Raw genomic sequence first — 14,195 nt, forward strand, 5'->3', positions numbered from 1 at the left:
AACAGGAGGAAAGGTTGAGATAACTGGAACAGTTGGAACAGTGACAACTGTGGTGGGTGGAGTTGCAGTTGGGACAGTTGGTGGAACAGTGACAACTGTGGTGGGTGGAAGTGCAGTTGGTACTGCTGTTGTTGGAACAGGAGGTAAGGTTGAGATAACTGGAACAGTTGGAACAGTGACAACTGTGGTGGGTGGAGTTGCAGTTGGGACAGTTGGTGGAACAGTGACAACTGTGGTGGGTGGAAGTGCAGTTGGTACTGCTGTTGTTGGAACAGGAGGTAAGGTTGAGATAACTGTAACAGTTGGAACAGTGACAACTGTGGTGGGTGGAGTTGCAGTTGGGACAGTTGGTGGAACAGTGACAACTGTGGTGGGTGGAAGTGCAGTTGGTACTGCTGTTGTTGGAACAGGAGGTAAGGTTGAGATAACTGGAACAGTTGGAACAGTGACAACTGTGGTGGGTGGAGTTGCAGTTGGGACAGTTGGTGGAACAGTGACAACTGTGGTGGGTGGAAGTGCAGTTGGTACTGCTGTTGTTGGAACAGGAGGTAAGGTTGAGATAACTGGAACAGTTGGAACAGTGACAACTGTGGTGGGTGGAGTTGCAGTTGGGACAGTTGGTGGAACAGTGACAACTGTGGTGGGTGGAAGTGCAGTTGGTACTGCTGTTGTTGGAACAGGAGGTAAGGTTGAGATAACTGGACCAGTTGGAACAGTGACAACTGTGGTGGGTGGAGTTGCAGTTGGGACAGTTGGTGGAACAGTGACAACTGTGGTGGGTGGAAGTGCAGTTGGTACTGCTGTTGTTGGAACAGGAGGTAAGGTTGAGATAACTGGAACAGTTGGAACAGTGACAACTGTGGTGGGTGGAGTTGCAGTTGGGACAGTTGGTGGAACAGTGACAACTGTGGTGGGTGGAGGTGCAGTTGGGACAGTTGGTGGAACAGTGACAACTGTGGTGGATGGAGGTGCAGTTGGTACTGCTGTTGTTGGAACAGGAGGTAAGGTTGAGATAACTGGACCAGTTGGAACTGTGACAACTGTGGTGGGTGGAGGTGCAGTTGGGACCGTTGGTGGAAGGGTTGGTAAAGTTGTCGGCACTCCAGTCGGTGGTGGAGGTACTGTTGGTACTGCTGTTGTTGGAACAGGAGGTAAGGTTGAGATAACTGGAACAGTTGGAACAGTGACAACTGTGGTAGGTGGAGGTGCAGTTGGGACAGTTGGTGGAACAGTGACAACTGTGGTGGGTGGAGATGCAGTTGGTACTGCTGTTGTTGGAACAGGAGGTAAGGTTGAGATAACTGGAACAGTTGGAACAGTGACAACTGTGGTGGGTGGAGGTGCAGTTGGGACAGTTGGTGGAACAGTGACAACTGTGGTGGATGGAGGTGCAGTTGGTACTGCTGTTGTTGGAACAGGAGGTAAGGTTGAGATAACTGGACCAGTTGGAACAGTGACAACTGTGGTGGGTGGAGGTGCAGTTGGGACCGTTGGTGGAAGAGTTGGTAAAGTTGTCGGCACTCCAGTCGGAGGTGGAGGTACTGTTGGTACTGCTGTTGTTGGAACAGGAGGTAAGGTTGAGATAACTGGAACAGTTGGAACAGTGACAACTGTGGTGGGTGGAGTTGCAGTTGGGACAGTTGGTGGAACAGTGACAACTGTGGTGGGTGGAGGTGCAGTTGGTACTGCTGTTGTTGGAACAGGAGGTAAGGTTGAGATAACTGGAACAGTTGGAACAGGAGGTAAGGTTGAGATAACTGGAACAGTTGGAACTGTGACAACTGTGGTGGGTGGAGGTGCAGTTGGTACTGCTGTTGTTGGAACAGGAGGTAAGGTTGAGATAACTGGAACAGTTGGAACAGTGACAACTGTGGTGGGTGGAGGTGCAGTTGGGACAGATGGTGGAACAGTTGGTAAAGTTGGAGTCACTCCAGTCGGTGGTGGAGGTACTGTTGGTACTGCTGTTGTTGGAACAGGAGGTAAGGTTGAGATAACTGGAACAGTTGGAACAGTGACAACTGTGGTGGGTGGAGGTGCAGTTGGGACAGTTGGTGGAACAGTGACAACTGTGGTGGGTGGAGGTGCAGTTGGTACTGCTGTTGTTGGAACAGGAGGTAAGGTTGAGATAACTGGAACAGTTGGAACAGTGACAACTGTGGTGGATGGAGGTGCAGTTGGGACAGTTGGTGGAACAGTGACAACTGTGGTGGATGGAGGTGCAGTTGGTACTGCTGTTGTTGGAACAGGAGGTAAGGTTGAGATAACTGGACCAGTTGGAACAGTGACAACTGTGGTGGGTGGAGGTGCAGTTGGGACCGTTGGTGGAAGAGTTGGTAAAGTTGTCGGCACTCCAGTCGGTGGTGGAGGTACTGTTGGTACTGCTGTTGTTGGAACAGGAGGTAAGGTTGAGATAACTGGAACAGTTGGAACAGTGACAACTGTGGTAGGTGGAGGTGCAGTTGGGACAGTTGGTGGAACAGTGACAACTGTGGTGGGTGGAGATGCAGTTGGTACTGCTGTTGTTGGAACAGGAGGTAAGGTTGAGATAACTGGAACAGTTGGAACAGTGACAACTGTGGTGGGTGGAGGTGCAGTTGGGACAGTTGGTGGAACAGTGACAACTGTGGTGGATGGAGGTGCAGTTGGTACTGCTGTTGTTGGAACAGGAGGTAAGGTTGAGATAACTGGACCAGTTGGAACAGTGACAACTGTGGTGGGTGGAGGTGCAGTTGGGACCGTTGGTGGAAGAGTTGGTAAAGTTGTCGGCACTCCAGTCGGAGGTGGAGGTACTGTTGGTACTGCTGTTGTTGGAACAGGAGGTAAGGTTGAGATAACTGGAACAGTTGGAACAGTGACAACTGTGGTGGGTGGAGGTGCAGTTGGGACAGTTGGTGGAACAGTGACAACTGTGGTGGGTGGAGGTGCAGTTGGTACTGCTGTTGTTGGAACAGGAGGTAAGGTTGAGATAACTGGAACAGTTGGAACAGTGACAACTGTGGTGGGTGGAGGTGCAGTTGGGACAGTTGGTGGAACAGTGACAACTGTGGTGGGTGGAGGTGCAGTTGGTACTGCTGTTGTTGGAACAGGAGGTAAGGTTGAGATAACTGGACCAGTTGGAACAGTGACAACTGTGGTGGGTGGAGGTGCAGTTGGGACCGTTGGTGGAAGAGTTGGTAAAGTTGTCGGCACTCCAGTCGGTGGTGGAGGTACTGTTGGAACTGCTGTTGTTGGAACAGGAGGTAAGGTTGAGATAACTGGAACAGTTGGAACAGTGACAACTGTGGTGGGTGGAGGTGCAGTTGGGACAGTTGGTGGAACAGTGACAACTGTGGTGGGTGGAGGTGCAGTTGGTACTGCTGTTGTTGGAACAGGAGGTAAGGTTGAGATAACTGGAACAGTTGGAACAGTGCCAACTGTGGTGGGTGGAGGTGCAGTTGGGACAGTTGGTGGAACAGTGACAACTGTGGTGGGTGGAGGTGCAGTTGGTACTGCTGTTGTTGGAACAGGAGGTAAGGTTGAGATAACTGGAACAGTTGGAACAGTGACAACTGTGGTGGGTGGAGGTGCAGTTGGGACCGTTGGTGGAAGAGTTGGTAAAGTTGTCGGCACTCCAGTCGGTGGTGGAGGGACTGTTGGTACTGCTGTTGTTGGAACAGGAGGTAAGGTTGAGATAACTGGAACAGTTGGAACAGTGACAACTGTGGTGGGTGGAGGTGCAGTTGTGACAGTTGGTGGAACAGTGCCAACTGTGGTGGGTGGAGGTGCAGTTGGTACTGCTGTTGTTGGAACAGGAGGTAAGGTTGAGATAACTGGAACAGTTGGAACAGTGACAACTGTGGTGGGTGGAGGTGCAGTTGGGACAGTTGGTGGAACAGTGACAACTGTGGTGGGTGGAGGTGCAGTTGGTACTGCTGTTGTTGGAACAGGAGGTAAGGTTGAGATAACTGGAACAGTTGGAACAGTGACAACTGTGGTGGGTAGAGTTGCAGTTGGGACAGTTGGTGGAACAGTGACAACTGTGGTGGGTGGAGGTGCAGTTGGTACTGCTGTTGTTGGAACAGGAGGCAAGGTTGAGATAACTGGAACAGTTGGAACAGGAGGTAAGGTTGAGATAACTGGAACAGTTGGAACAGTGACAACTGTGGTGGGTGGAGGTGCAGTTGGTACTGCTGTTGTTGGAACAGGAGGTAAGGTTGAGAAAACTGGAACAGTTGGAACAGTGACAACTGTGGTGGGTGGAGGTGCAGTTGGGACAGTTGGTGGAACAGTGACAACTGTGGTGGGTGGAGGTGCAGTTGGTACTGCTGTTGTTGGAACAGAAGGTAAGGTTGAGATAACTGGAACAGTTGGAACAGTGACAACTGTGGTGGGTGGAGGTACAGTTGGGACAGATGGTGGAACAGTTGGTAAAGTTGGAGTCACTCCAGTCGGTGGTGGAGGTACTGTTGGTACTGCTGTTGTTGGAACAGGAGGTAAGGTTGAGATAACTGGAACAGTTGGAACAGTGACAACTGTGGTGGGTGGAGGTGCAGTTGGGACAGTTGGTGGAACAGTGACAACTGTGGTGGGTGGAGGTGCAGTTGGTACTGCTGTTGTTGGAACAGGAGGTAAGGTTGAGATAACTGGAACAGTTGGAACAGTGACAACTGTGGTGGGTGGAGTTGCAGTTGGGACAGTTGGTGGAACAGTGACAACTGTGGTGGGTGGAAGTGCAGTTGGTACTGCTGTTGTTGGAACAGGAGGAAAGGTTGAGATAACTGGAACAGTTGGAACAGTGACAACTGTGGTGGGTGGAGTTGCAGTTGGGACAGTTGGTGGAACAGTGACAACTGTGGTGGGTGGAAGTGCAGTTGGTACTGCTGTTGTTGGAACAGGAGGTAAGGTTGAGATAACTGGAACAGTTGGAACAGTGACAACTGTGGTGGGTGGAGTTGCAGTTGGGACAGTTGGTGGAACAGTGACAACTGTGGTGGGTGGAAGTGCAGTTGGTACTGCTGTTGTTGGAACAGGAGGTAAGGTTGAGATAACTGGAACAGTTGGAACAGTGACAACTGTGGTGGGTGGAGTTGCAGTTGGGACAGTTGGTGGAACAGTGACAACTGTGGTGGGTGGAAGTGCAGTTGGTACTGCTGTTGTTGGAACAGGAGGTAAGGTTGAGATAACTGGAACAGTTGGAACAGTGACAACTGTGGTGGGTGGAGTTGCAGTTGGGACAGTTGGTGGAACAGTGACAACTGTGGTGGGTGGAAGTGCAGTTGGTACTGCTGTTGTTGGAACAGGAGGTAAGGTTGAGATAACTGGAACAGTTGGAACAGTGACAACTGTGGTGGGTGGAGTTGCAGTTGGGACAGTTGGTGGAACAGTGACAACTGTGGTGGGTGGAAGTGCAGTTGGTACTGCTGTTGTTGGAACAGGAGGTAAGGTTGAGATAACTGGAACAGTTGGAACAGTGACAACTGTGGTGGGTGGAGTTGCAGTTGGGACAGTTGGTGGAACAGTGACAACTGTGGTGGGTGGAAGTGCAGTTGGTACTGCTGTTGTTGGAACAGGAGGTAAGGTTGAGATAACTGGAACAGTTGGAACAGTGACAACTGTGGTGGGTGGAGTTGCAGTTGGGACAGTTGGTGGAACAGTGACAACTGTGGTGGGTGGAAGTGCAGTTGGTACTGCTGTTGTTGGAACAGGAGGTAAGGTTGAGATAACTGGAACAGTTGGAACAGTGACAACTGTGGTGGGTGGAGTTGCAGTTGGGACAGTTGGTGGAACAGTGACAACTGTGGTGGGTGGAAGTGCAGTTGGTACTGCTGTTGTTGGAACAGGAGGTAAGGTTGAGATAACTGGAACAGTTGGAACAGTGACAACTGTGGTGGGTGGAGTTGCAGTTGGGACAGTTGGTGGAACAGTGACAACTGTGGTGGGTGGAAGTGCAGTTGGTACTGCTGTTGTTGGAACAGGAGGTAAGGTTGAGATAACTGGAACAGTTGGAACAGTGACAACTGTGGTGGGTGGAGTTGCAGTTGGGACAGTTGGTGGAACAGTGACAACTGTGGTGGGTGGAAGTGCAGTTGGTACTGCTGTTGTTGGAACAGGAGGTAAGGTTGAGATAACTGGAACAGTTGGAACAGTGACAACTGTGGTGGGTGGAGTTGCAGTTGGGACAGTTGGTGGAACAGTGACAACTGTGGTGGGTGGAAGTGCAGTTGGTACTGCTGTTGTTGGAACAGGAGGTAAGGTTGAGATAACTGGAACAGTTGGAACAGTGACAACTGTGGTGGGTGGAGTTGCAGTTGGGACAGTTGGTGGAACAGTGACAACTGTGGTGGGTGGAAGTGCAGTTGGTACTGCTGTTGTTGGAACAGGAGGTAAGGTTGAGATAACTGGAACAGTTGGAACAGTGACAACTGTGGTGGGTGGAGTTGCAGTTGGGACAGTTGGTCGAACAGTGACAACTGTGGTGGGTGGAAGTGCAGTTGGTACTGCTGTTGTTGGAACAGGAGGTAAGGTTGAGATAACTGGAACAGTTGGAACAGTGACAACTGTGGTGGGTGGAGTTGCAGTTGGGACAGTTGGTGGAACAGTGACAACTGTGGTGGGTGGAAGTGCAGTTGGTACTGCTGTTGTTGGAACAGGAGGTAAGGTTGAGATAACTGGAACAGTTGGAACAGTGACAACTGTGGTGGGTGGAGTTGCAGTTGGGACAGTTGGTGGAACAGTGACAACTGTGGTGGGTGGAAGTGCAGTTGGTACTGCTGTTGTTGGAACAGGAGGTAAGGTTGAGATAACTGGAACAGTTGGAACAGTGACAACTGTGGTGGGTGGAGTTGCAGTTGGGACAGTTGGTGGAACAGTGACAACTGTGGTGGGTGGAAGTGCAGTTGGTACTGCTGTTGTTGGAACAGGAGGTAAGGTTGAGATAACTGGAACAGTTGGAACAGTGACAACTGTGGTGGGTGGAGTTGCAGTTGGGACAGTTGGTGGAACAGTGACAACTGTGGTGGGTGGAAGTGCAGTTGGTACTGCTGTTGTTGGAACAGGAGGTAAGGTTGAGATAACTGGAACAGTTGGAACAGTGACAACTGTGGTGGGTGGAGTTGCAGTTGGGACAGTTGGTGGAACAGTGACAACTGTGGTGGGTGGAAGTGCAGTTGGTACTGCTGTTGTTGGAACAGGAGGTAAGGTTGAGATAACTGGAACAGTTGGAACAGTGACAACTGTGGTGGGTGGAGTTGCAGTTGGGACAGTTGGTGGAACAGTGACAACTGTGGTGGGTGGAAGTGCAGTTGGTACTGCTGTTGTTGGAACAGGAGGTAAGGTTGAGATAACTGGAACAGTTGGAACAGTGACAACTGTGGTGGGTGGAGTTGCAGTTGGGACAGTTGGTGGAACAGTGACAACTGTGGTGGGTGGAAGTGCAGTTGGTACTGCTGTTGTTGGAACAGGAGGTAAGGTTGAGATAACTGGAACAGTTGGAACAGTGACAACTGTGGTGGGTGGAGTTGCAGTTGGGACAGTTGGTGGAACAGTGACAACTGTGGTGGGTGGAAGTGCAGTTGGTACTGCTGTTGTTGGAACAGGAGGTAAGGTTGAGATAACTGGAACAGTTGGAACAGTGACAACTGTGGTGGGTGGAGTTGCAGTTGGGACAGTTGGTGGAACAGTGACAACTGTGGTGGGTGGAAGTGCAGTTGGTACTGCTGTTGTTGGAACAGGAGGTAAGGTTGAGATAACTGGACCAGTTGGAACAGTGACAACTGTGGTGGGTGGAGTTGCAGTTGGGACAGTTGGTGGAACAGTGACAACTGTGGTGGGTGGAAGTGCAGTTGGTACTGCTGTTGTTGGAACAGGAGGTAAGGTTGAGATAACTGGAACAGTTGGAACAGTGACAACTGTGGTGGGTGGAGTTGCAGTTGGGACAGTTGGTGGAACAGTGACAACTGTGGTGGGTGGAAGTGCAGTTGGTACTGCTGTTGTTGGAACAGGAGGTAAGGTTGAGATAACTGGAACAGTTGGAACAGTGACAACTGTGGTGGGTGGAGTTGCAGTTGGGACAGTTGGTGGAACAGTGACAACTGTGGTGGGTGGAAGTGCAGTTGGTACTGCTGTTGTTGGAACAGGAGGTAAGGTTGAGATAACTGGAACAGTTGGAACAGTGACAACTGTGGTGGGTGGAGTTGCAGTTGGGACAGTTGGTGGAACAGTGACAACTGTGGTGGGTGGAAGTGCAGTTGGTACTGCTGTTGTTGGAACAGGAGGTAAGGTTGAGATAACTGGACCAGTTGGAACAGTGACAACTGTGGTGGGTGGAGTTGCAGTTGGGACAGTTGGTGGAACAGTGACAACTGTGGTGGGTGGAAGTGCAGTTGGTACTGCTGTTGTTGGAACAGGAGGTAAGGTTGAGATAACTGGAACAGTTGGAACAGTGACAACTGTGGTGGGTGGAGTTGCAGTTGGGACAGTTGGTGGAACAGTGACAACTGTGGTGGGTGGAAGTGCAGTTGGTACTGCTGTTGTTGGAACAGGAGGTAAGGTTGAGATAACTGGAACAGTTGGAACAGTGACAACTGTGGTGGGTGGAGTTGCAGTTGGGACAGTTGGTGGAACAGTGACAACTGTGGTGGGTGGAAGTGCAGTTGGTACTGCTGTTGTTGGAACAGGAGGTAAGGTTGAGATAACTGGAACAGTTGGAACAGTGACAACTGTGGTGGGTGGAGTTGCAGTTGGGACAGTTGGTGGAACAGTGACAACTGTGGTGGGTGGAAGTGCAGTTGGTACTGCTGTTGTTGGAACAGGAGGTAAGGTTGAGATAACTGGAACAGTTGGAACAGTGACAACTGTGGTGGGTGGAGTTGCAGTTGGGACAGTTGGTGGAACAGTGACAACTGTGGTGGGTGGAAGTGCAGTTGGTACTGCTGTTGTTGGAACAGGAGGTAAGGTTGAGATAACTGGAACAGTTGGAACAGTGACAACTGTGGTGGGTGGAGTTGCAGTTGGGACAGTTGGTGGAACAGTGACAACTGTGGTGGGTGGAAGTGCAGTTGGTACTGCTGTTGTTGGAACAGGAGGTAAGGTTGAGATAACTGGAACAGTTGGAACAGTGACAACTGTGGTGGGTGGAGTTGCAGTTGGGACAGTTGGTGGAACAGTGACAACTGTGGTGGGTGGAAGTGCAGTTGGTGCTGCTGTTGTTGGAACAGGAGGTAAGGTTGAGATAACTGGAACAGTTGGAACAGTGACAACTGTGGTGGGTGGAGTTGCAGTTGGGACAGTTGGTCGAACAGTGACAACTGTGGTGGGTGGAAGTGCAGTTGGTACTGCTGTTGTTGGAACAGGAGGTAAGGTTGAGATAACTGGAACAGTTGGAACAGTGACAACTGTGGTGGGTGGAGTTGCAGTTGGGACAGTTGGTGGAACAGTGACAACTGTGGTGGGTGGAAGTGCAGTTGGTACTGCTGTTGTTGGAACAGGAGGTAAGGTTGAGATAACTGGAACAGTTGGAACAGTGACAACTGTGGTGGGTGGAGTTGCAGTTGGGACAGTTGGTGGAACAGTGACAACTGTGGTGGGTGGAAGTGCAGTTGGTACTGCTGTTGTTGGAACAGGAGGTAAGGTTGAGATAACTGGAACAGTTGGAACAGTGACAACTGTGGTGGGTGGAGTTGCAGTTGGGACAGTTGGTGGAACAGTGACAACTGTGGTGGGTGGAAGTGCAGTTGGTACTGCTGTTGTTGGAACAGGAGGTAAGGTTGAGATAACTGGAACAGTTGGAACAGTGACAACTGTGGTGGGTGGAGTTGCAGTTGGGACAGTTGGTGGAACAGTGACAACTGTGGTGGGTGGAAGTGCAGTTGGTACTGCTGTTGTTGGAACAGGAGGTAAGGTTGAGATAACTGGAACAGTTGGAACAGTGACAACTGTGGTGGGTGGAGTTGCAGTTGGGACAGTTGGTGGAACAGTGACAACTGTGGTGGGTGGAAGTGCAGTTGGTACTGCTGTTGTTGGAACAGGAGGTAAGGTTGAGATAACTGGAACAGTTGGAACAGTGACAACTGTGGTGGGTGGAGTTGCAGTTGGGACAGTTGGTGGAACAGTGACAACTGTGGTGGGTGGAAGTGCAGTTGGTACTGCTGTTGTTGGAACAGGAGGTAAGGTTGAGATAACTGGAACAGTTGGAACAGTGACAACTGTGGTGGGTGGAGTTGCAGTTGGGACAGTTGGTGGAACAGTGACAACTGTGGTGGGTGGAAGTGCAGTTGGTACTGCTGTTGTTGGAACAGGAGGTAAGGTTGAGATAACTGGAACAGTTGGAACAGTGACAACTGTGGTGGGTGGAGTTGCAGTTGGGACAGTTGGTGGAACAGTGACAACTGTGGTGGGTGGAAGTGCAGTTGGTACTGCTGTTGTTGGAACAGGAGGTAAGGTTGAGATAACTGGAACAGTTGGAACAGTGACAACTGTGGTGGGTGGAGTTGCAGTTGGGACAGTTGGTGGAACAGTGACAACTGTGGTGGGTGGAAGTGCAGTTGGGACCGTTGGTGGAAGAGTTGGTAAAGTTGTCGGCACTCCAGTCGGTGGTGGAGGTACTGTTGGTACTGCCGATGTTGGAACAGATACTGTTGTGCTGTATTTTGGTGTCACTTCTACAGTAAACATGGTTTCTGTCATAATTGTTATATAGGTAGTTGGTGGTGGAGTCGTAATTGGCGCCTTTGTTGTTATTGGAGTAAATGTTATTACTGGGGTAGGAGTTGGAATTGTTGTTGTGGAAACAGGAGGTATGACAGTTGTTGCTGGTAGAGTAGTTGTGGTGATGCAATCGACCGTCGTTTCAACATTTCCGTCAATGGTACATGTTGTGTTATATGTGCACAGATCCAGTTCATCCACTTCAACGGAAATTTCTGTTCCTGGACTGTAAATTTCCCCACCATAGCAACATCCATCTGTGAAAGAAAGGACCAAACATTAAATAATAATTTCACAACAAGGTTTGAGAAATTTATCGTATGTGCATGACGTTCATGTTCAACAATCATGTCAGAATACAAGAGAAACGTTGATGTCAAACTGGGTTTTAAACCTGTGTTGTCTGCATAATTATTATTTTTTTATGCTGTGTCAATCGCACATTATTGATATCGATGAATGGATATTTAGTCATGCAACATTTTCTTGGAAGATGCCGTGTTTACACCAGAGATCCTGCATGATTCCATCAGAGCTTTTCGAGCGATGGTGTCATTGCAAGAGGTTTAAACAAATGCGTATGTGACATATCTCAGAGTACAAGTCTTGTTTTATGAAGGGCTTTCATATGGAAGAGCTGTCACATGGAAGAGCTGTCACACACAGATCAAGGACAAAGCAGACATGCAGATAGAGATACCAGACAACACAGGGCTTGACTTTTAACACAAAGCAAACACAGCCATTGACCTTGAAGAAATAGTTTCCTGGAACACACTGAGTGTTGGTGCTGCCATCCCGAGGCTTCGCTTTTCTTTGCAGTCCGGGTATTTTAATGAGAACTATCTCTCTCCACTGTCCCTCTGCCCCTTACACCATGGTATGTCAATCCATGGTTTTGTCCATGCTCTATCCTCTAAATGTTGAGCATCAAGTGAGCAAGCAAAATGTACAATTTTTGTAATCTTTGGTATGACCCAGCCACGGTTGCAATCAAAATACCGACTTTCCAAACCCAGAACGGATGCTCTGACCACAACGTCACCGAGTGTGAATGCAGAGCAAATGCGTAGTTTAATTTGTAATAATGCTGTCCAGATTTTTAAAGTACAATTATTATTCATTTTGTTGTTGTTATTGATATCAAATTCAGTTAAAACATAAATCTCATCACCTGCTTTGGAGCACGTCAAGTTGCCATTTGTGCAATTGCTGCAACACAACAACATAATGTCATGTTAATCAATCAATCAATTTCAAGCTCAACAACCAAAGCACTTCCCAAAAACAGAGAAGTTAAGAAAGGTTAAAAAAAAACACAAAAATAATTTAAATGATTTTTTTAAACATCAAACAGAACAAGAGAATAAAAAGAGAAGATGAAAAAGGAAATTGATGACAGTATAAACAACGCAGCACGTTGGTAGATGTGGATTCTAGCAGGAATTTGAATGTAACTACTGTGGTTGAGAATGTTGTTCAGAGAACCATATGTAAGATGAACAAACATGACAACTCCGGAAAGAGGCAAGTTGAAGATGATCACAATGACAAATGTTTTTGGGCATTGAAACCTATTATTAATTTGTTTTTTAATCCAGAGCTAACAAGGATGTCAGGATAAATCAATGTACTTTTGCATAAATTAGAAGGACTTTAGGGGAAGAAGAGAACAAGACCGAAAGTCTAACAGCGGCGTAGCTGGGCTTGTAAAATATTATAAACCACAAACACATATGATTTGCTTTTTAAACAGTCGCTAATGCTGTTTATAACATTAAACAAAGACATTTGGAGGAATCCAGACATCCGGGAGGTAAGTTTTACTTACAGAACTGAGGGAAGATCTACTGTAATCTATATACCTCACAAGCGTTGGGTTAATAACATGCTATCAAAAATCCGAGGCGAATTCCTTACTTCCACGGTTGTTAGTACCGTACACCGCTTATCATCGATTCATGACCCACACACCGCTTCAATCCATTAACCTTGTATTCACGACATTGGGATTAAAGTGTTATGGTCATATTTGCTATATTATTATTATTATCACTATTACGAAAACGATACGACTGAAACAATACACGACTGTATTAAGAAACCTGGGCTTAATTTGTCTGAAGTGGTCCGAAGGGTAGGCATAAAGCCCAAGGCCTATACGTACCGTTTTGTTGCAAGAAATGTAACGCCGATGCTTTCGATATTTGATGATCATTTTAACAATCGGTTTATTTGTGTTTCACACTGAATGAAAAATGTAAAGGTCGAGCATGGCGATTGTGATACATGACAGGTTCGACGATATGTTTGGCTTGAACGAAATTGGAATCAAAATGGTGGTGCGTGGAGTCAGCCGCCATGCCGCCGTACCGCCATAATGCCATCAGACGTAACCACATCACCCTGTCATGTGAGCAGATCCTTAGCTCTGATAGATATACGTTTGAGGGGACACACATACATATATACAGACGGACAAACAGTGTTCTAGACGGCTTTGCCCAATGGGCCACGCCGTAAAAATTGACATCAGCACTGTATAGTTGTGCACTATGAGAGACTCGAGCCAGCATCATGAGTTGTGTGCTCAGAATGGAGTGCCAAACAGACAAAGGCAACACTAAAGCACTCATCTAAGAAATTCATACAGTGATCTGTAAAAGTATTTACCCCCTGACAATAACGCCACATTTAGATGAATTACAAATTAGGTAGAAATAATTTTCCCAAAAGAACATTTTTATTCATAACTGAATCAGATCAGACTCAATGATGTTGTAGTTCAATGAGGTTGCATGTCAGTAATACCAACAAAAAAAATGTACAAATCAAAATTCACTGGTTGCAAAAGTATTCAGCCCATTCGGCCAGTACTTGGTGAAAGCACCTTTTGCAGCAATTACTGCTATGAGTATCTTTGAGTCGGTCTGTACCAGGTTTTCTCAGTGAGATGGTGAAATCTTTTCCCATTCTTCACGTGAAAATTGCTCTCGTTCTGCCAAGTTCGATGGGGATTGTTGATGGACTCCAGTTTTCAAGTCTCGCCATAAATGTTCAATTGGGTTCAAATCAGGACTTTGACTGGGCCACTCAAGAACATTTATTTTCTTCTTATTCAACCACTCCAGTGTGGCTTCAGCTTTGTGCTTCGGATCATTGTTCTGTTGAAATGTGAATCTCCTACCCCGTTTCAGATTCATGGCTGACTCAAACAAGTTTTCATCAAGGATTATCCTGTACATTGCACCGTCCATTGTCCCTTGTACCTGGACAAGCTTGCCAGACCCTGCTGATGAAGAGCAGCCCCATAACATTATGCTGCCACTACCATGCTTCACAGAACTGGGTGATGTGCAGTGTTAGGCTTGCACCTTTGAAAAAAGCCCAAAAACATTTTTTGTCTCATCTGACCACAAACCGTTTCTCCACCTGCCTGCAGTATCATTAAGATTCTTTTTTCGCAAACTCCATACGAGCTTTCAGTGAAGAGAACGGGATATTGTTGATTG

Source organism: Myxine glutinosa, chromosome 5, assembly GCF_964187855.1.
Source record: "Myxine glutinosa chromosome 5, kmMyxGlut1.1, whole genome shotgun sequence".
Lineage (NCBI taxonomy): Eukaryota > Metazoa > Chordata > Myxini > Myxiniformes > Myxinidae > Myxine > Myxine glutinosa.